Source organism: Prionailurus bengalensis, chromosome B1 (genome assembly GCF_016509475.1).
Source record: "Prionailurus bengalensis isolate Pbe53 chromosome B1, Fcat_Pben_1.1_paternal_pri, whole genome shotgun sequence".
Classification (NCBI taxonomy): Eukaryota; Metazoa; Chordata; class Mammalia; order Carnivora; family Felidae; genus Prionailurus; species Prionailurus bengalensis.
The window spans coordinates 88919990-88945404 of NC_057344.1; the positions used below are offsets into that span (position 1 = coordinate 88919990).

Genomic DNA, 25415 nt, shown 5'->3' on the forward strand with positions numbered 1-25415 from the left:
CACCCCCCTCCCCCATGCCTGCCACTGCTGGTTTACAGGGGCAAGACTGACTCTGAGCCCACACAGCCTGCCTCTATTCCAGAAGACCAGCACAACCAACACCCAGGAACCAAGAGAAAACTCTCTTTTTCTTTTTTTCTCCTTTTTTTTTTCTTTTGGAATTGAGCTCATTGTTCTCTTTTTTGTTTTATTTTGTTTTTCATTTCCTTTTCTCTCTCTCTCTTTTTTTCTTGTTGATAAGACTTTTGTATTATTTTCTTTTTCCTTCTTTTTTCTTTTCCTGGCTTTTTTTCCTATTTTTTTTTTTTTTACTTTCTTAATCGTTGAAATCAGCCTTATAGTTTTGGGTTTGTTTTCGTTTTTTTAATTCTCTTTTTATTTATTTTTCCCCTTTCCTTTTCCTATTCTTTTGGGATCAGGCTTTACTCCCTCCTCTCTTCCCCCAGGGTTACCTCAAAAAACAAATCAAAGCACACCTAGTTAAAGGCTCAAACACTCCACCACTGCAACCAAGGAGGAGCTCTGCAGCAGACTGACCAGTGGGACAGAGCAACCAAAACACAACAGCAGATTGCGACAAAGCACACACAAGAAACACTCCCTGGAGTGCCAGGCCCTGGATGTGTATGATCACTTTTTAATATAGCAGTACTCTCAGGTGCAGGAAACATAATAAGCTTTTAAAACATGCAAAAGACAGAAACTTAACCAAAATGACAAGATGGAGGAATTCTCCCCAAAAGAAAGGTCAAGAAGATTTCTTCTTGAAATCACAGGCAAGGACTTGTTCAAAGCAGATATAAGCAATATTATACATGAACAAGAATTTAGAACAATAGTCATAAGACTACCAGCTGGTCTTGAAAAAAGCACAGAAGACACCGGAGAAACCCTTGCTGCAGAGATCAAACACTGAAGAACTAGTCAGGATGAATTAAAAAAATGCTATAGCTGAGATGCAAAATGGACTAGATACAATGACAGTGAAGATTGAATAATCAGCAGAAAGAATAGGTGAATTAGAAGATAAAATTATGGAAAATAATGAAACTGAAAAAAAGAGGGAAAGGGAATTGCTAAATCCTGAAGGGATACTTAGAGAACTAAGTGCTTCTATGAAATTAAACAATATCCATATCATAAGACTCCCAGAATAAGAAGAGCAAGAAAATGGGGCAGAAGTCTTATTTGAACAAATTATAGCTAAGAATTCCCTAATTTGGCAAAGAAAACAGTCATTCAAGTCCAAGAGTCACAGAGAATTCCTTGGGGAAAACAGCCACAACAACAACGACAACAACAACAATCAGACTGACACCATAATGTATCCTAGTGAAACTTGCAAAATAAAAGGATAAAGATAGAATTCTGAAAGCAGCTAGGGACAAAAGGTACTTAACCTACAAAGTAACAAGGTAGACGCATAAGGTTAGTAGCAGATCTGTCCAGTGAATCTTGTCAGGCCAGAAGGGAGTGGCAGGGAATATTCAATGTGCTGAATAGGAAAAATATGCAGCCAAGAATCCTTAATCCAGCAAGGCTATATTCAGAATAGAAGGAGAGATAAAGATTTTCCCAGAGGGGGAAAAACAACAACAACAACAAAACCTAACACAATTTGTGACCACTAAACCAGCCCTGTAAGAAATTTTAAGGGGGATTCTGTAGTGCAGGAAAAAAAAAAAAAAAAGACTAAAGCAGCAGACCAGAGAACATCACCAGAATCACCAATGCACAGATAACACAATGGCATCTTTCAATAATCACTCTCAATATAAATGGACTAAATGCAGGGGACCTGGGTGGCTCAGTCAGTTAAGCATATGACCTCAGCTCAGGTCATGATCTCACGGTTCGTGGGATGGAGTCCTGCATTGGGCTCTGTGCTGACATCTCGGAGCCTGGAGCCTGCTTCAAATTCTGTGTCTCCCTTGCTCTCTGCCCTCTCCTGCTCACGTCTGTCTCTCTCTGTCTTTCAAAAATAAATAAATGTAAAAAAAATTTTTAATGGACTAAATGCCCCAATCAAAAGACATAAGGTATCAAAACGGATAACAAACAAATCCGTCTATATTCTGCCTACAAGAGACTCATTTTAAATGTCAGCACACCCGAAGATTGCAAGGGGATGGGGAACCATCTATCATGCTAATGGAGGTCAAAAGAAAGCCAGAGTAGCCATATTTATATCAGACAAACTAGATTTTAAAAGAAATACTGTAACAAGTGATGAAGAAGGGCATTATATCACAATTAAGGGATCTATCTCAAGAAAACCTAACAATTATAATTATTTTTACCCCCAACTTGGTACAAATAAATCAATTAATTAATCACAAACATAAAGAAACTCATTGATAATAATACTACAATGATAGGAGACGTTATAGTAATGGACATATCATGTATGCAGAAAATCAACAAGGAAACAATGACTTTGAATGACACAGTGGACCAGATGGACTTAACAGATATATTCAGAACATTTCATCATAAAGCAGCAGAATACACATTTTTCTAGAGTGCACATGGAACATTCTCTAGAACAAATCATACACTGGGTCACAAATCAGCCCTCAACAGGTACAAAAAGATCAAGATTATACCATATATATTTTCAGAATATAATGTTATGAAACTTGAAGTCAACCACAAGAAAAAAATGTGGAAAGCTCTCAAATATATGGAGGTTAAAGAACATCCTATTAAAGAATGAATGGGTTATCCAGGAAATTAAAGAAGTAATAAAAATATACATGGAAGCAAATGAAAATGAACATACGACAGTCCAAACCCTTTGGGATGCAACAATGGCGTCCTAAGAGGAAAGCACATTGAAATTCAGGCCTATCTTAAGAGGCAAGAATGATCCAAATACACAATCTAACCTTACTCCTAAAGGAGCTAGAAAAGCAGAAGCCAATAAACTCTAAAGCCAGCAGAAAGGAAATAATAAAGATTAGAGCAGAAATAAGCAGTTTAGTAACAAACATACAAATAAGCAAACAAACAAAAAATAAACAGTAGAAGATCAATGAAACTAAATGCTAGTTTTTGAAAGAACAAAAGAACCCTAGCCACATTTCTCATAAAAAAAGGAAAGAAGACCCAAATAGAAAAAAAAAAAAACCTAAAAGAGGAGAAATTACAACCAACACCACAGAAATAGAAACAATTATAAGAATACTATAAAATATAATAAGCCAACAAACTGGACAATCTGGAAAAAATAGGCAAATTTTTAGACACTCACACACTACCAAAACTCAATGGGAAGAAACAGAAACTTTGAACAGGCCCAAAACCAGCAAAGAAATTGAATTAGTAAAATAAAATCTCCCAACAAATAAGAGTCCTGGGCCAGATGGCTTCCCAGGGGAATTCTACCAGACATTTAAAGAAGAGTTAATACCTATTCTCAAATTATTCCAAAACAGAAATGGAAGAAAAGCTCCCAAACTCATTCAATGAAGCCAGCATTACCTGGATTCCAAAACCAGACAAATACCGTACTAAAAAGGAGGATTACAGGCCAATAAACCTGATGAATGTGGATGCAAAAATTCTCAACAAGATACTAGCAAATTGAATTCAACAGTACATTAAAAGAATGTTTCACCATGATCAAGTGAGATTGAATTCTGGGCTGCAGGGCTGGTTCAATACTTGCAAATCAACCATTGTGATATACCACATTAATAAAAGAAAGGCTAAGACCCATATGATCCTTTCAAAGACTCAGAGAAAACATTTGACAAAATACAGCATCCTTTCTTGATAAAAACCCTCAAGAAAGTAGAGATAGAAGTAACATACCTCAACATCATAAAAAACATATACGAAAAGCTCAGATCTAGTATCATTCTCATTGGGGAAAAACAAAAGTTCATGTTCCTGACATTACCCCTAAGGTCAGGAACATGACAGGGAATGTCCACTCTCACCACTGTTGTTCATAGTACTGGAAGTCCTGGCCTCAGCAATCAAATAACATTAAAAAATAAAAGGCATACGAATTGACAAAGAAGAATTCAAACTTTCACTCTTTGCAGATGACATGATACTCTATATGAAAAACCTGGAAAGATCCCTCTAAAAACCTGCTAGAACTGATACATGAATTCAACAAAGTCAAGGGATATAAAATCAACATAAAAAATAAGTTGTATTTCTATACATCAAAAATGAAGCAGAAGAGAGAGAAATCAAGAACTGATCCCATTTGCAATTGCACCAAAAACTATAAAACACCTAGGAATAAACCTATCCAAAGAGGTAAAAGATCTGTACCCTGAAAACTATAGAAAGCTTATGAAAGAAATTGAAAAAGACATAATGAAATGGAAAAAAAAATCACATGCTCATGGATTGGAAGAACAAATATTGTCAAAATGTCTATATTACCGACAGCAATATACACATTCAATGCAATCCTTATCAAAACAACACAAGCATTCTTCACGGAGCTAGAACAAACAATCCTAAAATTTGTACGGAACCAGAAAAGACCCTGAATAGTGAAAGTAATGTTGAAAAAGAAAAGCAAAGCTGGAGACATCACAATTCTGGACTTCAGGCTGAATTAAAAAGCTGCAATCAAGACACTATGGTACCGGCACAAAAACAGACATATAGATCAATGGAACAGAATAGGGGGCACAGAAATAGACCCACCAGTGTATGGCCACTAATCTTCGACAAAGCAGGAAGAAGTATCCATTGGAAAAAGGATTGTCCATTCAGCAAATGGTGCTGGGAAACCTGGACAGTGACATGCAGAAGAATGAACCTGGACCACTTTCTTATACCACATACAAAAATAAATTTGTAATGGATGAAAGAACTAAATGCGAGACAGGAAACCATCAAAATCCTAGAGGAGAAAACAAGCAGTAACCTCTTTGACACTGGTGAGAGCAACTTCTTACTAGATATGTCTCTGGAGGCTAGGGAAATAAAAGCAAAAGTGAGCTATTGGGACCTCATGAAAATAAAAAGCTTCTGCACAGTGTAGGACACAATCAACAAAACTAAAAGGCAACCAACGCAATGGGAGGAGATATTTGCAAATGACATATTGGATAAAGGGTTAGTATTCAAAATCTATAAAGAACTTATCAAACTCAACACCCAAAAAACAAATACTACAGTGAAGAAATGGGCTGAAAAAAATGAATAGACACTATCCAAAGAAGACATCCAGTTGGCTAGAGACACATGAAAAGATAATCAGCATCATGTTGGTAGGATGTGGAGAAAGGGGAACTCTTTTGCACTGTTGGGGGAATGCAAACTGGTGCAGCCACTTTGGAAAACCACTTTTGAGGTTTCTCAAAAAGTTAAAAATAGAACTACCTTACAACCCAACCATGGTACCAATAGGTATTTACCCAAGGGATACAAAAATACAGATTCGAAGGGGCACATGCACCCCAATGTTTATAGCAGTGTTATCAACATTAACCAAATTATGGAAAGAGCCCAAATATCCACTGATTGATGAATGAATAAAGAAGAAGTGGTACACACACACACACACACACATATACATACAATGGAATACTACTCAGTGATCAAAAAGAATGAAATTTTGCCATTTGCAACAACATGGATGGAAATAAAGTGTATTATGCAAAGCAAAATAAGTCAGTCAGAGAAAGACAAATATATGATTGTGCTCATATGTGGAATTTAAGAAACAAAACAGATGAACATAGGGGAAGGCAAGAAAAAAATAAGATAAAAACAGAGAAGGAGACAAACTCTAAAAGACTCTTAAATACGGAGATCAAACTGAGGGTTGCTGGAGAGGAAATGAGTGGGGGATGGGATAAATGGGTGATGGGCATTACGGAGGGCACTTGTTGAGATGAGCACTGGGTGTTACATGTAAGTGATGAATCAATGGGTTCTTCTCCTGAAACCAATACTACATTGTATGCTAACTAACTTGAATGTAAATAAATAAATAAAAATTCGGTTCTATTTAATGATGAACAAAAAATCAAGACCATAAGTGAAATATTAACACATTAAACTAATTGTGTTCTTTCAAAATTTATTTCAGGATAAAAGAGAGTTAAACCTCAATACTAAATGATGATTTAGTATTCACTATATTAATAGATTAAAAAAGAGAGAACATATAGTACCCTTAAGTGAGATAAGAAAAAAATCATAATATTAAACATTTAGGATAAGAATGTAAAATTTGTAATTGAAAGATCTCCTTAATTTGCTAGAAGCTACTTGTGACCTCCAGCAAACCTTATAACTATTAATAAGATAATATCAGCATCTTAATTTTTTAATATAATTTATTGTCAAATAAATTTGCACAGTGTGTAAAATGTGCTTTTGTTTTTTGGGGTAGATTCCCGGGGTTCATCGTTTACATATAACACCCAGTGCTCATCCGAAGTGCCTTTCTCAATGCTCATCCATTTTCCCCTCTCCCCAACCCCCCCCAACAACCCTCAGTTTGTTCTCCCTCCGTATTTAAGAGTCTCTTATGGTTTGCCTCCCTCCCTCTCTGTTTGTAACTATTTTTTTTTCCGCCTTCCCTTCCCCCAAGGTTTTCTGTTAAGTTTCTCAAGATTATCAGTATCTAGGGGCACCTGGGTGGCGCAGTCGGTTAAGCATCCGACTTCAGCCAGGTCATGATCTCACGGTCCGTGAGTTCGAGCCCCGCGTCGGGCTCTGGGCTGATGGCTCAGAGCCTGGAGCCTGTTTCCCATTCTGTGTCTCCCTCTCTCTCTGCCCCTCCCCCGTTCATGCTCTGTCTCTCTATGTCCCAAAAATAAATAAACATTGAAAAAAAAATTAAAAAAAAAGATTTTCAGTATCTTCTTTGAAAACAGGAGCAAAACAAGACTTTTTCTCCTTCTCTTTAAACTTCTGGGTGTTGAATGAGTGTAGAGACGATTATGTTGAATAGAAGTAGTAAAAGCAAATAAACATAGCCTTGGTTCTAATCTTAAGGTAAAAGCAAATATTCTTGCTTTGGTTCTATTCTTAAGGTGAAAGCATATTATCTTCAATATGAAGGTTAATGCCAAGTATAGAATTTTTGTAGATAACTTTTATTTATTTATATTTCATTTTGCATACTAATTTTTGTCTTCAAATTGACATATCTTTTCAACTGCAACCTATGATATTCCATTAATCTCATTCAGTGTATATTTTTTTATTATTTATTTATTTATTGAGATTGTTTATTATATTTAGCGAGAGGGAGAAAGAGAGCACGCAAGCACATGCATGTGTGGAGGAGGGGCAGAGAGAGAGGGAGAGAGAGAGATCCCAAGCAGGCTCTGTACCATCAGCACAGAGCCCTACATGGGGCTCAAACTCATGAACTGCGAGATCATGACCTGAGCTGAATACAAGAGTCGGGCGCTAAACAGACTGAGCCACCCAGGCACCCCCTGTGTATATTTTCATCTCGGAAATTGTTTTTATCTCTAGAATTTGGGTTTATTTTCTTTTAACACATGTAATACAGTTATAATACAGCTTAATGTCCTTTTCCACAGATCATAACATTTGTGTCAAGCTCTGTCAGTTTGTGATAATTGTTTTTTCCCCTCATTAGAGGTCATATTTTCCTTTTTCTTATCATGCCTGGTTCTACGATTGGATGCTGAACATGTCAAATTTTATATTCAAATGGTACTATCTAGTTTTGATTTTCTGTAAACATTTTTGATCTTTGCTCCAGGAGGAAGTTTAGTTAGCTAGAATCAGTGAATCCATTTGGGTCTTGCTTTTGTGTGTGTGTGTGTGTGTGTGTGTGTGTGTGTGTTTTTGGTGGTTCTAGAGCAGTGCTAAGTATTGGGCTAATTATTCCCCATTCCTGAGGCAAGACTCTCCTGAGTATTTTACTCATAATCACCTGAAGTTCACAGTTTCCATTTAGGCATCACTCCTCGTGTTGTACATTCTATGGATTTGGATGAATGTATAATGACATCTACCCATCATTATGTTTCCAGAGTACTTTCACTGCCTTAAAAAGATAGTTTTTCAGACACTGAACATTAAACAACAAAAGACAGTGAGTGAGACCTGAAAGAGGAGAAACAAACCAGAAGAGGTTGATCCCAGCTTATTGACTTGAGAAAACTTGTATTGTTTAGTGGAGATACTGATAATGAGGGACACTATGTATGTGTCAGGGAGCAGGATGGATGAGAAATCTCTGTACTTTCTTTTCAGTTATGTTGTCAATCTAAAACTGCTCTAAAACATAAATTCTTAATTTAAAAAACAGAAGACACACTACCAGAAAAAATAAGTAAAAAAAAACAAAAGGAGGAAAATAAATGACAAAAATATGCATATTTTTCAACATTATTAATCAAGAAACATAAATTAAAGCAGTAAGTTCTTTCCATCAGATAAAACTTTATGAAAATGGCCAGAGGCTTTCTCACATATTTCTCACACATATTTTACTACTGGTAAAATATAATTTAATGCACTGTTTCTAAAAAAAAATGTAAAATACATTTTAAAATATGCTAAAACATCTTTTTCTTTTCTTTCTTTCTTTCTTTCTTTCTTTCTTTCTTTCTTTCTTTCTTTCTTTCTTTCCTCCTCTCCCTCCCTCCCTCTTTTTCCTCTTTCTTTCTTTTTTTTCTTTCTTTCTTTTTTCTTTCTTTCTTTATGCTTTTTGGTTGTTTCAATGGGATTATAACTCTGTCCCCTCTTATTACACCTTTACCACTGCTTGTAATTTTTTATCACCTATGATTTTTAAATATATTTACTCTTTATTTTCATTTACCTTTTAAAATGCTCTTTCGTCTCTCCCTTCTGTTTTTCTCATTTCTCAAATATTTTTATACAACCTCTTTTTCCATCTTCTGTTTGTTCCTTACTCTTTTTTTCTGTGACATCTCTTTGCCACACCAGTATCTCTTTCCTAATACCTGATAAGTTTCGTTGTATACTATTGGTCACCCAGACAAATATTTCTTCTTAAAAAAATATTTATTGTAGGTATGCACTCATTTTATTTCATTGTTTTTATTAATTTTGTTTTATTATTTTTATTTTCCTAAGGTTTAATTTGCCTAATGACCCTTAGCCCTGATTACAATGAAGTACACTAAAATTTTTTTGAAATCAAGGAGGGCTAAATTTAATGCTATATTTCTAGTTTAGAAAGAGACGCCCTTATTAAATAGCTTTTATAATAAATCTCCCAGTGGTCTTGACCAATATCTTCTTTGTTTATTTATTTGTCTATTTATTCATTTTTATCTTTGGACCCCTTTCACTCATTTCTTTCACCCCTTACCCCTGCCTCTGGCAACCAATAATCTGTTTTCTGTACCTATGAGGTTGGTGTTTTATTTGTCATTAGATTCCATATATAAGACAAATCTAAGAGAAAGACATCTGATTTATTGTAGTTAGTATAATGCCCTCGAGATCCATCCATGTTGTCACAAATGACAAGATCTCATCCTTTTTTATGGCTGAATAATAACCCTGTGTGTGTGTGTGTCTGTGTGTGTGTGTGTACCTACTTCAATAGTTTTCTTCTCATTTACCTGTTGTGTACTCATAACAGTCAGCATTTAAGGAAAAAATTATTCTATGTATAGCCATTGACTAAGTAAGTCTGTTGGAAGAGGTGAGTTCAGGATCTTCCCGTGTCACCGTCTTGAACTAGAACTTCTACACATACATTTCTGATATTTTACAGATTGCATCTTAGTCAATCTTTCAATGATTGCATAGTTTTAAAAACATTTTCTCCACCTGTATATATAAATTACTGGTTCATCTTTGTCATTGTGAATTCCTGGTGTTTTTCCATTATTCATTCAAACATAAGGTTTATTTTTTATCTTTTTTTCTTATAATAAAGGGGATAGAGTTAGATTTTGTTCTATTTATTATTTTTAAGTACTTATGTTTAAATCATGAGGCTTTTCCCGAAAAACAAATAGCTGGAACACATTTTCAAGTTTCATGGTTTTTTCAAGCATTTGCTATCTGTGATACCTTCTTTGAACGGAAGGTCCACTGTTTTTGTCCTCATCATTTTCTAATTTTTAAAAATGTATTATTTATTTTTGAGAGAGAGAGGGAGACAAAATGTGATCAGGGGAGGGACAGATAGAGAAAGGGACACAGAATCTGAAGCAAGCTCCAGGCTCTGAACTGTCAGCACAGAGCCTGACGTGGGGCTCGAACCCATGAACCATGAGATCATGACCTGAGCCAAAGGCTAATGCTTAACAGACTGAGCCACGCAGGTGCCCCCTCTATTACTAATTTTCAATGTTGTAATTAATATTTGTTCTCTGTGAGCCATTTTCCTTTGCAACAGAGTATGAACTTGGTATCTGAAATTCTCAGGAGGATGTGCTGAAGTGGCAATATTCAATCTTGTATACCTGCTCAGAGGTTTTTGCATTGCCATTATCCTCTGTGAGCAATTTCCCCAGTTTTACTAGTTATTTCTCATCGCATCTATTCAGGTTTCCACTCAAGGTAAAACACATTATATTAAGTGGTAATAATTTTTTTCTGGTTTTTGGGGAAAGGAGAAGTATTTCCATGATTTACGGTTATTTTTATATTGTATTTTCACTCTCCCAGCTGCTATTATATCATTGCTGCTTTGGTGGTTTGGTCAGCCTCACGTTTACTCTGAGATTTGTAGGGACTCTTAGTGCCTCCTTTTTAAAAGATGTAATGAGTATTTTTTTTCCTGTCATGTAGATTTGCTTGAGTTTAGGAGGAGTTTGGAGATAACTTAAAAATACTCAGGTTCGCTATATGTATAATTTTGACAAAATAAAGCAAAAATGAAAAGAGAATAAGGAAATTTAATTTAAAAATATCAATAACTATTGTGGCACCTTGGTGGTGCAGTCAGTTAAGTGGATGACTCTTGGTTTTGGCTCAGGTCATGATCTCACGGTCCATGAGCTCAAGCCCCACATTGGGCTCTGTGGAGACAGTGAGGAGGCTGCTTGGGATTCTCTCTCTCTCCCTGTCTGTCTGCCCCTCCCTGCACTCTCTCTCTCTCTAAAAATAAATAAAGTTAAAAAATATCAATAACCATAGTAAGAAATACTTTTACGCAGGAATAAATTGAAAAAGGCGAATGTAATATATTTATGGGAAAAACATAAAACTACTTACAGAAATAAATAAAAACATGTTAAATGAGGGAAGACACAGATTGTGTTTGTGGGTGGCTAACCTCAGCATTGTAAAGATGCCAGTTCTGGCCGAGAAAATCTATTCCATTCATTCTATTTCACAGAATTTGATTAAACTCTTCCTGAATGTATACAAAAATGAAAAAGCGAAGACAAGCTAAAACATTGATAAAGAAGAAAAATAGAAGGAAGCTTTTGAATACTTACTATACTGATGGTTTTTGTATAATTATAAAAATATATATTATACATTTGTTAATAATACACAAAAAGAAAATTTATGTATACTTACATGGTAAATTTATTCAAGCAAGGGTAGAATTATCGCAAAAATAAAATAATTTTCTTTCAGCGAAGTAAAGGTGAGAAATAAAATTGTAAAGATATTCAAGAGCCTTCAAGTTCTTTTGTAATATTTTAGTTCTTTAACAAATATTAGGTCTAAATATGGCAAAATGTCTATTAATTAAATCCAAGTGATTATTCCTAATGTGTTAGTTATATTTTCTCCTTCTCCTTCCCTTTCTTTTCCTTCTTCTTCTTCCCTCTTTCTCTTTCTCTGACCACCCTCCCCTTTTTCTTGTGAAGCAGGAAATGTGATTTTTTTTTTCTTTTTTGGTCAAATATACCTTATTTCCCTCCCTCCATCAGTCAATAGGGAATGGTCCTGATTTTAGAAGAAAAATAAAATGTTTATATTGTTCTAGTTCCCTCCTCTAAATTCTTTTTTTTTTCTTTTGGTTGGTAGTATGGATGGAACCTATGAAGAAAATTTATGAGGAGAAAATAGCTGTTAGCACCAAACTGATAGAGTCCATTAAGTGTCCTTACCATATGCATTGTGTATAATTTTGCAGGGTTCAAGATTTAATTTAGTTTTAAAGTTTTTTTAAAAAAGTATCACTGTGAGTTCTGGACCACCAGGCACCAAAATCCATGATGAATAACCACTCTGGGGTTACACTTTAACCACTGTAAAGCTATTTATTCTTAATAAGAGGCAGAATATGAAATATTGTCTCATCAGACGATGTAAACATTATTTATACAGAGAAAAACTTGCTGGGGCTTTCTGTAACTATTGTTAGGAATTGTGTTTGAGGCAGAGTAATGGCAATACAAATAACATGGTGGGGAAGGAATAACTGATACGCAACTGGACTAACTGAAAAGGTTATCACTGAAGCAGCACTTAGTATTCAGTTACACTAGGATGAAATGGACATTTCCCAGTAGTGGGTGAGGTTAGTCTGTTGCCAATGAAATTTAATAAAATGGATTGGCTAGAAATAATGTCATTTTATACATTATCTTTTAGATCATCTGAAAGATGCTTAAAACTGAGAGAACATAAACCATGGTAGTTGATCCAATTTCTCATACAGCACGTTAGAAAATCTATGGAGACAAAAATGAAAAAGAAGCATGTTAAGTGCTTTTAGTGACTCAGATTTTGGTCCCGTCGCTGTAGGAGAATTCCACGTGGCACCTTGGCAAACTTGCACGTATCCATATGGGGTACACAGGCAGAAATTTGAGCCCCAGCTAATCTGAGTCCTGACAGGATGCTTTATGATGCTAGCAGAACACAAGACGATAAGAAGGCATGTGGAGAGCATCCACAAGGCATCCCACTCAGGCCTTTCACCCATATTCCCTCGGAGGTTAACATGAGACAGTTTCTTATCGCCTCCTGGGTTCTGGTGAGATACTAGACTTCCAGAACTCCACACTCCGAATGAAACTTCAAAACATAAAGCTGCTTAGCCTCTGTTGAGAATGAGCCCTTCAGCAACAGGGTGTCTCACGCCCATTCAGCTCCTTTGGTTTCAGTGCCATTCTTTCTGGTGCTGGTACAAAGATTGTGGGGAGCTGGTTCCTTTAGCTAATCATTTTTTTTTCTCTACGTAAGGAATAAAGTCTCTGAATCTGAAAGTGACTCATTGTATCTTTATTGGTAAAATCAGTCAGGGATTGGTCTGGCCTTGTTTCGTGTGCCCTTGACAGAGTCAAATTAAGAAATTCATTTTACATCATTGAAAGAGGACAACGGGTTATCTTCCCAGCATTCAATCAATCAAGTTGGTTAGTCTTGTTTCATAGATCCTTATTTTGTATCCTTGTAACCAATCCACTGCCTACTACACACACACACACACACACACACACACACAAACACATGTGCACACACGCAGACTTGCACATTGTATCTATAAGTCAGTCCCTGAAGTTTCCCTGACATCTGGGCTCTTATCCTCCCATTTAAGAGCATTATTTTGTCCAGAAATACGATGTTGCTATTCCTGGGAATTGAAATAGTGTCATTCAAATACAATTCTTGCAACTACGTCTCAATATGTATGTTAAATAGCTCTGAATATGACTACTCAACTGTACGAAGCACCTGAAGTCACCTGTTAGATTACATGATATCTAGCTGAATTAAATTAAATTAATTTAATTTCTACTGTTTTCACTGCTGTATTCTCATGCACAGAAGAGTATTAGGTACAGTATATGTGCTCAATTATAATCTTTGATTGACTAAAAGAAACAGAATAGTATGACATAACATAGCACACAAGGAGAATTTAAGCCAGGGCATGATGAAAACTTGATAGAAAGCTGCTGTCCTGTTTTCAGTCTTATGAATTAAAGTGAAAAAGAATGATACTATCAAAAGGAGTTTATATGGCATCTTCAATGCCTTAGAGTACTGTACTGGATAAGGAACAGAATGTGTATCTGAAAGGAAGTTAAAGGTTCAAAGTTTATCTAATACCTTTATAAAGAAAAAAAAAAGGACTAGTATCAAAACTTGTCTATGGGTAGGGAAACTAAACACGACAGATAGAGGGGTGCCTGGGTGGTTCAGTCGGTTGAGCGTCCGACTTCGCTCAGGTCACGATCTCACCGACCGTGAGTTCGAGCCCCACATCAGGCTCTGTGCTGACAGCTCAGAGCCTGGAGCCTGCTTCAGATTCTGTGTCTCCCTCTCTCTGGCCCTCCCCCCATTCATGCTCTGTCTCTCTCTGTCTCAAAAATAAATAAATGTTAAAAAATTTTTTTAAATAAAAAAAATAAAAACGACAGACAGAAATGGTAGGAAAGCCAACTTCTATGTTATTTAACATTTTCTGTGAGTATATATTACCCGTTCAGTTTATAAAGTGTCAAGTATGTTTATAAATAATTTGATCATCAGATGACAGGGCTGAATGAAATAAATTTTAGCTGAGAAATGAGTATGACATTTTATTGAGAAATAGAAGAGTTATAGGAGACAATAAGCTCAGTTTGTGCAGATCATTAAAAAAGACCACTAAAACCAGCAAATAAGATAATCGAAGTCAGTGTTGGTTTGCATCCTGAGGAATTCCCCAGGTGAAATTTGAAACTAGCCTCCATCCATGGAGGCAGGGAGACGACCACACTCCAGACTGGGAAGTGGCAAGTTGAATACACACAGGAATTTACATACTAGGCTTGTCTTCAATGGATATAAGACAAGAAGATCTTTGCATCCACAGTCACATTTTAAAAGTTTATATAGAGTCTTAGTGGGGTTCAGTCACCTGTACAGTCCAAATGGTCCTAACACCACATTCTGCTCTCAAGACTACATTTTTGAAACAGATGCTAAGGGGGAAACAGTGGTGTGAATGTTTATTCCAAGAGCAGGGAAGTGGGTAAAGAGTCTCTGATGGCCTGAGTCCAGCTTGTGGGTCAACCAGCAGTCACCTCCTGTCAATGACCTCTTCTAACACTCAGATCAAAAGATCGGAGCCACTTTTAACATACCTAGAGTGTTTTTATTAGCAAAAATTGCTATTTTCCACTTCTGGAAATGTTCATGTACTGGGTGACAGTTTCAAAGTTATATATTCAAAAGTTAATTGAAAGGATTCATAACCAGTGATAAAAACAAAAAAGTAGATAAATCTTAAAGAAAAATGATATATAAAAAGTTTATAAAACTTTGAAAACTCTTATATATGATTTCAAGAATTTTAAAAATGTGAATCCTCATTTGTTAAGTTTGATAGCAGTTCATAATAGGACATAAGTGCGAGGGGAGCTTATTGAGTAAATTACTTTGCCTACAAAAAGTACTGGAGACATTTATAAAGGGAAGAAATTAAACATCAAGAATTAAATGTGTCTTTAAATTTCAGCTTACCAACGTTGTGTGTACATACAACTGATTATAATTTCAATTTTAATCCTTGTGTTTTTTTTCATGTTTTGACAAATCTGAATTTAGTTCATTCAGAGTATACTAATGTTGCACAATGCTGCACACATTATTCACATTTGTTATAGATTTCCTTGATAGAACTATTTATTTCTTTACAGATGTGAATTAGAGCTTTTGTTTTGTTTTGTTTGTGCCATTACTTTTAACCATTCAGCCTCACGACGTCTTGTATTTTTCTTCTTGAACCAGGCAGTTATTTCTCTAAAGATAAAAGAAACATTTTTTTTTCTTTTCCTTTGTTTGGAAATTAGGTCATCTTGACATTTGGCAGCCTGCTTAAATTACATTGATAGTACTTCAAGGAACAAGTGCCATTAAATTTTAGTATCCTCAACAAAGTTGCTTTGCATGTTGAGTTCCAACTCAAGGAGGAGAAAGGGACACATTGTCTTGATTGGATGAGTCTAAGAGAGACCTCTGCTGGCTACATTTGAATAGCTACTCTGGGAAATTTTTTTATCAGAAGCACTAGTACTTTTTAACTACAATTTGGACAGGAAAAAAAAAGATATGGCAAAAATATCTGATAGTATTTCTAGAATATAACTCATTCAAATAATTTTGATACTTCAATTATAAACAAGTTCACAAAAACACAAGTATGCACATGCATTATAGAAAAATGCTTTAGTGGTACTCATTGACAATGTCTGTCTTTCTTTTCAATAACAACAGTTGGTGGGGAGGGGTTCCTGGCTGGCTCAGTTGCTTGAGCAACTGACTCTTGATTTTGGCTCAGGTCATGATCCCAGGATTGTTGGATCGAGCCACACATCGAGCTCTACAGTGAGTGTAGAGCCTGCTTAAGATTCTCTCTCTCTTTCCCTCTGCTCCTCTAACTTGCTTGTGCTCTGTGTCTGTAAAATGAAAAATAAAAAAATAATAACAGACAGTAGTAATATACAATATAATCATAAAGTAATAGCAAGAAATGATTGCTCATATAGTATATTATTTAGCTGGACAAAAATTATTTTTTACAAGTAAAAAATGAAAAAAATAATGCTGAGTAACAAAAAATTTTAGAAAATATTATTTTATATACTATTTATATATTTACATTATATAATACATTAATAATAGTTATATTATTAATAATTATATATTTATAAAATATATATATTATTGTTTTTTTTTAAATTTTTTTTTCAACGTTTATTTATTTCTGGGACAGAGAGAGACAGAGCATGAACGGGGGAGGGGCAGAGAGAGAGGGAGACACAGAACCGGAAACAGGCTCCAGGCTCTGAGCCATCAGCCCAGAGCCTGACGCGGGGCTCGAACTCACGGACTGCGAGACCGTGACCTGGCTGAAGTCGGACGCTTAACCGACTGCGCCACCCAGGCGCCCCTATATTATTGTTTTATATTAGATATTATAGTATATTTTATATATTATATAATTTATATTATATTTCATATTATAGTGTTTTTATATAATGTATCATACAATTATATAATAATATATAATTTATATAATATAAATATATATAATTTACATATATAATTTATATTTTTTATAAACTACTATCTTTTGGATATTAGTTTTTAAAATTTTCAAACTGTCACATTTTTATATACACTGTCTTAAGATCTTTTCTCTTTCGCCATTCAACTTTGTTCATATATTTATTCATATAAACGTACCAAAAATGCTGATAATTATTATTATGCCTTTTTTTGCTCTAACCATCATTTCCAAAGATACCAAGAAATGGGTATAATTTCATAATTACATCTTTGTGACACCTATTTCTTTATACATACATTCTTATGAAAAATCCCTATAGACAGAATAGTTAATCTCAGAGAAACAAATAAAGAGTTAAAGTAATAGAATAAAAACAGCAATGTCTCATATCTGGAATTGAAAGTCTGAAAAGGATTTAGCCACATGAAAAGTCTTTCTCTTTTAATATGAGTTCTGTAAAAACAGCCAGTGATTATAGTTTTAGAAGTTGCTTATTCCTTGACCAGCTGTGTAAAAGATGGAAGACAGACTGAATCTCTTCCAACAAATTTTTTTGTTTCATATGCGGCTTATCTGGCCATGCCATCTAAGTCTTTCTTCCACAGGCACTGTTGCTTCTTCGCTTTTTCTTTTTTGAAAAAAAAAAAAAAAAACCTTTACTTATTTTTTTGAGACAGAGAGAGACAGAGCATGAGCGGGGGAGGGTTAGAGAGAGAGGGAGACACAGAATCCGAAGCAGGCTCCAGGCTCTGAGCTGTCAGCACAGAGCCCGACTGGGGGCTGGAACTCACAGACAGTGAGATCATGACCTGAGCCAAAGTCAGACACTCAACTGACTGAGCCACCCAGGTGCCCCATCTTCATTGCTTTTTCTATCCTTTCCCTCTGGAGATGAGTTGCTCATCAGTGATTTATTTTGTTTTAAAGAATTGTGTCATTTTGGGGTGTGAGAGTAAAAAGGATTAAAGACATCTTCCTGTAACCTTAGCTACTTTCTTGAATGAACAGCAGCTTAAGTCATACTATACTTCAGGACTGATGCAGGAAACATCAGTTCTTGGCATCTCAAAGACTTTGATTCCTTTTATTCTCTTACTTTTTTGGTAACAAAAATAATTCTTTGCATTTGTATAGACTATAACATAGAACATAATTTTGTGTTACAAAAAAAGTTATTCTAGTAATCCTACTCGAGTAGTAACCAATTATTTTCATTTCACAATGGGAAAATTGAGATTTAGAGAAGGTAAATGATTTTCCCAGGGGCATGTGTTTACTTATTTTTTTGTTTATTTTTGTTTGTTTATGATATTGCCCAGGCAGGCCCTCTACATATATTTTTTTAAAATTTCTTTTGGAAGATGTTCTTTATTTATTAAAGAATAAATATGTCAGATTAAATTTAGGAACAGTGTTAAATTTTGGGGCACCTGGGTGGCTCAGTCGGTTAAGTGTCTGACTTGATTTTGGCTCAGGTCATGATCTCAAGGTTCATAAGATTGAGTCCCACGTTGGGCTCTCTGCTGATAGTAAAGAGCCTGCTTGGGATTCTCTCTCTCTCCACTTTCTGCCTTTCCCTACCCTCTCAAAATAAATAAATAAACATTAAAAAAAGATAGCAGTGTTAAATTTCACTGATCATTCCATATCTCCAACTCAGTTGTTCTCCAATATCCGTTACTGGCATCTGTTCTTTCAACCTCTTGGATACTAATCTCAAATCCATTGTTATTGTACAACCATGAAGATATCATGTTAGGTGTTCTCAGTATATCTTTTTACATATTTATATGTGTGATAAAATAGTGCCATACAAATACATTTATACATTGTGAGACATATTCTCAAAATTTCAATTAATTAAATAAACATACAAAATACACACCTAAATGATTATTGTGCTCATTCCAATTGTCTCTAAATGTATAATTTGACCTAGATACAAATTATTTATTTAGTAATAGGTGAGACAGGGCAAAATAATTGATAATATATGAAGATGATAAAATGGACAAAGTGCACCTAATCATTGCCATGTAGACAGATGAAGTATAGAACTATATGAGTGTACCCTTTTCAGCAACCCAACATTCTATCCTTTCACTATCTTAGCCCTATATACTGACCCTTCCTGTACATCAATACTTTCCATGTTTCCATCTGTTTCTTTTAGCATCTACAGACTACCCCACCCCAATTCCACCCCCTTTTCTTGCAAATACACTATTTAACTAATACCCACAAGTCTTGTTCTTTCTATTCTCACTACTCTTGTACTGCTTGCCCTTATTGCTGGCTCAATTTGGCCACACCTTTCTCTGAGTTTAATCTTAGCTAAAACTGGAGGGCATATTAGACAGAAGCATTCAATTTGTGATGTTGTGTTTGTATGGTCTAACATTCAGCTGAAACTTCAGCACCTTTTAGCATTTATTCTTTTTGATGTATCTGATATTTTACATTTCTGTAGTTGTTATCTCAAAGATTCACCAGTTTCTTAAATCTTCTCTCTCCTTCACTCTCACTCATTCCTCTGTTGAAAATCTTACCTGCTACTTCACAGGAAAAATGGAGGCCATTATATATTACCTTTAATTTAACCCATCTATTTAGCAAATATTTATTGTGTTCCTTTCTGTTTTGGATAAACAACAATGGAAAAGTGTTGTTGTAAGCCCTTAAAATTAATGAGGAAAATTGATATGGCAGACTCCTAGCTGTCCTCACTATCTCCCTTTTCCATTATAATTGAGTTTAACGGGTGCATGGCCATTTAATGGTGTTTAGGGACACAGGGTGCCATAACTGGTGTTTTAAATTTTATTTCATGTTTATTTTCAGACATTTTATATAATTGATCTGTATTTGTTGTATAATTCTTAAGTCTCTGAGAAACAGAAATTAGTGACTAATGTGTCAAGTTCAATATGCTAAGTGCTGCACGTGGTTTATGTTGTTTGATCCTGATTGCATACTTCAGAGAGTTTGGTGATCAATTAGGTAGACACATCTGAGTAAATACTAGTGAAAAACTGAGGTTTACAAGGGCTAAATATGTAGCTCAAGGTCAAACATCCAGTGATGATAAGGATCTATCTTATAAATATGGGAGAATCTGGCCAAGAGACACATATAATTAATCTTACAATAGTTAATTTCTAAGTATCATAGAATTTCTAAGAAATAAACTTATCCTTGACTACATCTACTAAAAGCTTAATTCTAACACTTTCATGTCTTACAAAGGCACTTAAAATTTAGAGCATAAATTTGATGTGTCCTAAAAGGCTCAACAAGATATGGTCACTATTTATTCCAACCAACCTCATATTGAATCCCCATCTCCTAGACTCTGAAACCCCAGCCACATTGGTTCTTTGTTCTGTTTGTTCAGTGACTACAACATGATCTCTTCTATGACAAGTTTTTTTGCATGTGATGTCCTTTCTATCTATGAAGATTTTTACAACCTTGGGTCCTTATCCTACTTTTTCTATTGTATACCATTAAATATATTGACATGATTATAAGATAAAATATTTTAATGAGGGGCTCCTGGGTGACTCAATTGGTAAGAGTCCGACTCTTGATTTTCGCTCAGGTGATGATGTCACAGTCATGAGATCAAGGTCTACATGAGATCCGTGCTGAGCATGGAACTTGCTTGGGATTCTCTCTCTCTCTCCCTGTCTCTTTGCCCATCCCCTGTTTGTGCTGTCTCTCTTTCTCAAAATAAATAAATAAGCATTTTTTAAAAATAAACTTTTTATTTTAAGATAATTATATATTCCCATGCAGTTCTCAGAGATAATAAATACAGAAATATTTTGTCAACTTTTCACCTATTGTTCCAATGATAACAGTTTACATAATTACAGTATACTATCACAACCAGGAAATCAGCATTTATACAATCGACCAACATTGCTCAGTTTTCATTGGTTTTATATGTACTTATTTGTATGTGTATATTTATTTTCTTAATGTTTTGTTTATTTGTTTAGAGAGTGGGGGAGGGACGTAGAGAGAGGGAGAGAGAGAATCCCAAGCAGGCTCCATGCTGTCAATGCAGAGCCAGACCCGGAGCCCCATCCCACGAACTGGTAGATCATGACCTGAACTGAAATCCAGAGTCAGACCCTTAACCAACTGAGCCCCCCAAGTGCCCCATGTCTGTGTATATTTCTACACAATCTTATGTATAGAATCACATGACTATAGTCATAGACCATAGCCAACATACAGAACAATTCCATCACAAGGATCGCTTATTATACCCTTCTGTGGCCACAGTTACCTCTCTTCCTCCTTCCTTTATAATTTCTGACAACCACTAACTATTCTCTGTTTTTAAAATATTATCATTTGAAGGATATTACATAAGTTGAATGTGTGCAAGCTTTAAATTTTTTTCTTTATTGTTTTTTGATAATAAACTTTTTATTTTTTAGGATACTTGAGATTTACAGGGGAGTTAAGATGGTTCAGAGGGTCCTGATGTGACTGTACCCAGTTTCTCCTATTATTAACACCTTACACCTTACATTAATATAGCACAATAATTACAATTAATGAAATAATATTGATACATTTTCATTAAAGTAGAAGCTCTTTCATATATCCTCAGTATTTACATAAATATCATCCACCTTTTCTGTTCCAGGATTCTATCCAGAATACCACGTTACATTTAGTTGTCAATTCTCCTTAATATCCTCTTGGCTGTGACAGTTTCTCAGAAATTTTTTTTTGATAACCTTGGCAGTTTTGAGGAGTACTGTTCAGGTATTTTGAAGAATGTCCCTCAGTTGGATTTGTCTGATTTTTTTTAATGTGTATTTATTTTTGAGAGAGAGAAAGAGACACAGAGCATGAGTGGGGTGGGGCAGAGAGAGAGGGAGACACAGAATCAGAGGCAGGCTCCAGGCTCTGAGCTGTCAGCACAGAGCCCAATGCGGGACTCAACCCCACGAGCTGTGAGATCATGACCTGAGCATAAGTCAGATGCTCAACTGACTGAGCCACCCAGGCGCCCCTGATGTTTTCTGGGTTTTGTTTTGTTTTGTTCTCATGATCAGACTGGATTTATGAGTTCTGGTGGGAAGATCACAAAGATAAAGTACCATTTTCATCACATGTTATCAGGGGTTCATGCTATCAATATGACTTATCACTGCTGATATTAACCTTAATCATTTGAGATAGTATTTGTCAGGTTTCTTCACTGAAAAACTGTTTTTTTTTTTTTCACTTTCCAAACAGTATTCTTGGGAAGTCATTGTGTGTAGTCCACCCTTAAGAAGTGAGAAATATGCTCCACCTCTTTGATGAGAAAGTGTGTTATAAATTATACAGGCTTTTTCTTTGGAGATTTGTCTCTTCTTCCCCCTTTAATTTTTCATTTTCTTATTTACTATAAACTCATGGGTACTTGTTTCATGCTTTATATTCCAACAATGTTTGATTTTGTTTAAATTGTTTCAGCTTGGGTCATTGGGACCTCCTTTGGTTGGCTCTTGTGTCTTTTTCATATACCACCATTATTGTGTGTGTGTATTTTCTTCCTTATTGTTGTTGATTCCTTATTTGCTGGCAATACAAGATATTCCAGGCTCATCTTTTATACTTACTTCATCAGTCGTAGAATTGGCCATTTATTTAAAGAGCCCTGCTTCCTCTTATTGGAGAATGGTATTAGAAACTAAAATCTAGATGCTAGGTTTACTCAGTATGTATGTAGATTTCAATAGTGTGTTCTGTCTTATTAGTGTGGAGTATCACATTGGTGTAGGCATATCATAGTTTGCTTAATTATTCACCTGTTAAAGGACATCTGGGCTATTTCCAGTTTGGGGCTGTTAATAAAGCTGCTAGGAGAATTCATATTCTATAAACTAAATTCCCAAGAGTGCAATTTCTGGATCATATGGTTAGTGAATAGTTTTATAAGAATCTGGCTAAAGGTTCTCTGGTATGGCTGTATCATTTTACAATCCGTTCCCACTAGCAATTTATGAGTGATCCAGTTTCTTACATCATTGCCAGAATTTGACATTATTTTCTACACCATTTTGATGTGTGGAGATATTTTATTTTGGTTTTACAATAATATTTTACTTACATACTACTGAGAAATAAGGACAGATGGAAGGAAGAGCACTACAGCGAGTCTGCAACGTTAAAACCTAACAAAAACGCACCACAAAATCGGTAATTGGTAGTTAAGATCTCTTCCTAATCCATATCTTAGGTAAGAGGCCATTTTCTCACAGAAGCTTTGCCTGATCCTGCAAGCTGTCTGAGGTCACCCGCTCTAGGAGTAGTAGTTACGTGTTTATTTTCTCCATACTACTAATAACGCCATGTAACTTTATCCCAGAGTATTTAATTGTTGTTTCCTTTTTCCTGTCTAAACTGGAAGCTTCACAAAGGCAGAGACTATTTCCTTTACCACACTACCTCCAATACCCATGCCAGGTTCTGGTGTATAGGTGTTTAAAACTATTGTTAAATTAATACATAGACATGTTCTTCACTAAGTAGTGCACGTTCTCAGCCAAGTAATTTAATGTCCTTCAAATTGCATTTACTTAGTTACACAACAGAAACTTGATTTAAATCAATTCTAAGACTCTAGACTTCAAGTTACAGAAAAAACGGGTGATAAATGACAAAGAGAAAAAGAGATGACTTTTATTTTCAAACTCAATACTACTAAAAAAAAGAAATACCATTTAAAGTTATCAATTGAGTATACTATCTTCATATATTTCCAAAAACAAGGCTAAACGATTTTTTCTTTTGCAAAAATTACCTCAATCCCCATCCTCAACCTGGTTGAATATGCTGAGACAGTTTTGACTAAGTTGGTCCATCTTATCAGGAGCCTTCAGTCTCTAATTATCTTGTGGAAGGAGGCTGGAGTTCCTGCTGTTTTTATATCAGTCTTCAAGTTAAGATGATACTAGAACACAAAAAATAAAAAAAAAAATCCTTGTACCCAATAAATATTTGGTTTATAGAAACTTCCAATAAGGAAAAATTTGTCAAAACAGAGTGGTTTTGAATTTTGTTAGTTATGGATCTATAGTTATAAGATATTTCACAACTGCTCTTAAATACTGATGTCAATACAAATTAATTTCAGTATATTTATTGAAAACAGTTTCATGACACAAATATATTGCCAAACTTATGACTAGTGGAATAAAAATTAAATTATGTGCCATGGCTCAGGATAGCCAATGCATTAAAATCTGATGTGCTTGACATGTACCCAATAAAAGAGAATGTAATAAATCATACTCAATATAAAATATTAATAATAAATGACACATATGTGTTTTTTTATAGGAAAGTAAACTAAAATCATAGTAAAAGGGCGTGGGTCATAATGAAAGTATTTCAAATTAAATATAGAATATTCTTCAGACAATTTGTAATGTGTTCCAGCAATTTTAAATCATTTGCCTTATATAATTGCATATTTTTCAATAAACATTAATAGAGTATAACTTAATCTTTATATATAGAAATAACTTGAGGGATATGGCAATACTTACTAGTTTATATGATCAATGTAAATAGTTTAACTGGATAATTCAGGCCAAAGTGTTTCATATTTAAATACAAATTAATAAATAAATAAATATGAATTTAAACAATACAAAAAAATTCTACTTATCCACAATCCATATGCCTGGCTGATCTTTATATGGCTACATTATGTCCAGTTAGATACAGCTTCTATGTCACAGCCTTAAATAAAGTTGCCCTCAAATCTCTTTATTTCCACTGACTGGGAAAATAATGGTTTACACCTCAGAAGGAAAATGTGAGGATTAAATAAGATGTTGTATGTAAAAGAGTTAGAATAAAATCAATTATTATAAGTTATTGTACTATGATTATCCACATAATAGTTATTATTTTTTTCCCCCTGTGAAACAGCACTAAATAAAGAATGTTATGTTGCAGCTTCAAGGAAAATGTAAATGAAATGAGGGCAAATTTCCCATGCATTACAAACTGTGTCCCCCAATTTGACTTTGAATCTCCTGATAGCCAAAACAAAATAAGAAAATGTGACTAGTTGCATAATTTTCTTTGTCCATGAGAAAATGATGTGGTAAGGAGAGACAAGGATTTTAAATACCTATATTTTAAAGTATTTGTGTCATGGACTTTTATTAAAGGCATAGTAAGGCTGCATCTGCTTTTATTCCTCTATCTGTATAATTTGAGCTAAAACTTCAAAGCTTAATGAACTGAAATCAGTTCTGGAGGAGTCTGTGACAATGTACAGGCAGTATAGTAGAGTAAGGAGAGTGACCTCGTTTTGAATCCAGGTTTTACCTCACTTGTGGATGCCCAAGCAAGTAACTTAACTCAAGCATATATAAAGCCTTGGATTACCTTGCAGACTGATAATTCAAATTCATTCAGTGTCCAAAAAAGTTCATAAAATGAAATGAAATTATTTGTATTCGTTACTTAT

The 25415-nt window shown here is 34.9% G+C and overlaps 1 long non-coding RNA gene across 1 annotated transcript in view; it reads left to right on the top strand.

The window, feature by feature from the left end:
• LOC122476122 overlaps window positions 1–25415 on the top strand; it is a 120338-nt gene that overhangs the window by 12718 nt on the left and 82205 nt on the right. The gene's annotated exons all lie outside the window — the stretch shown is intronic.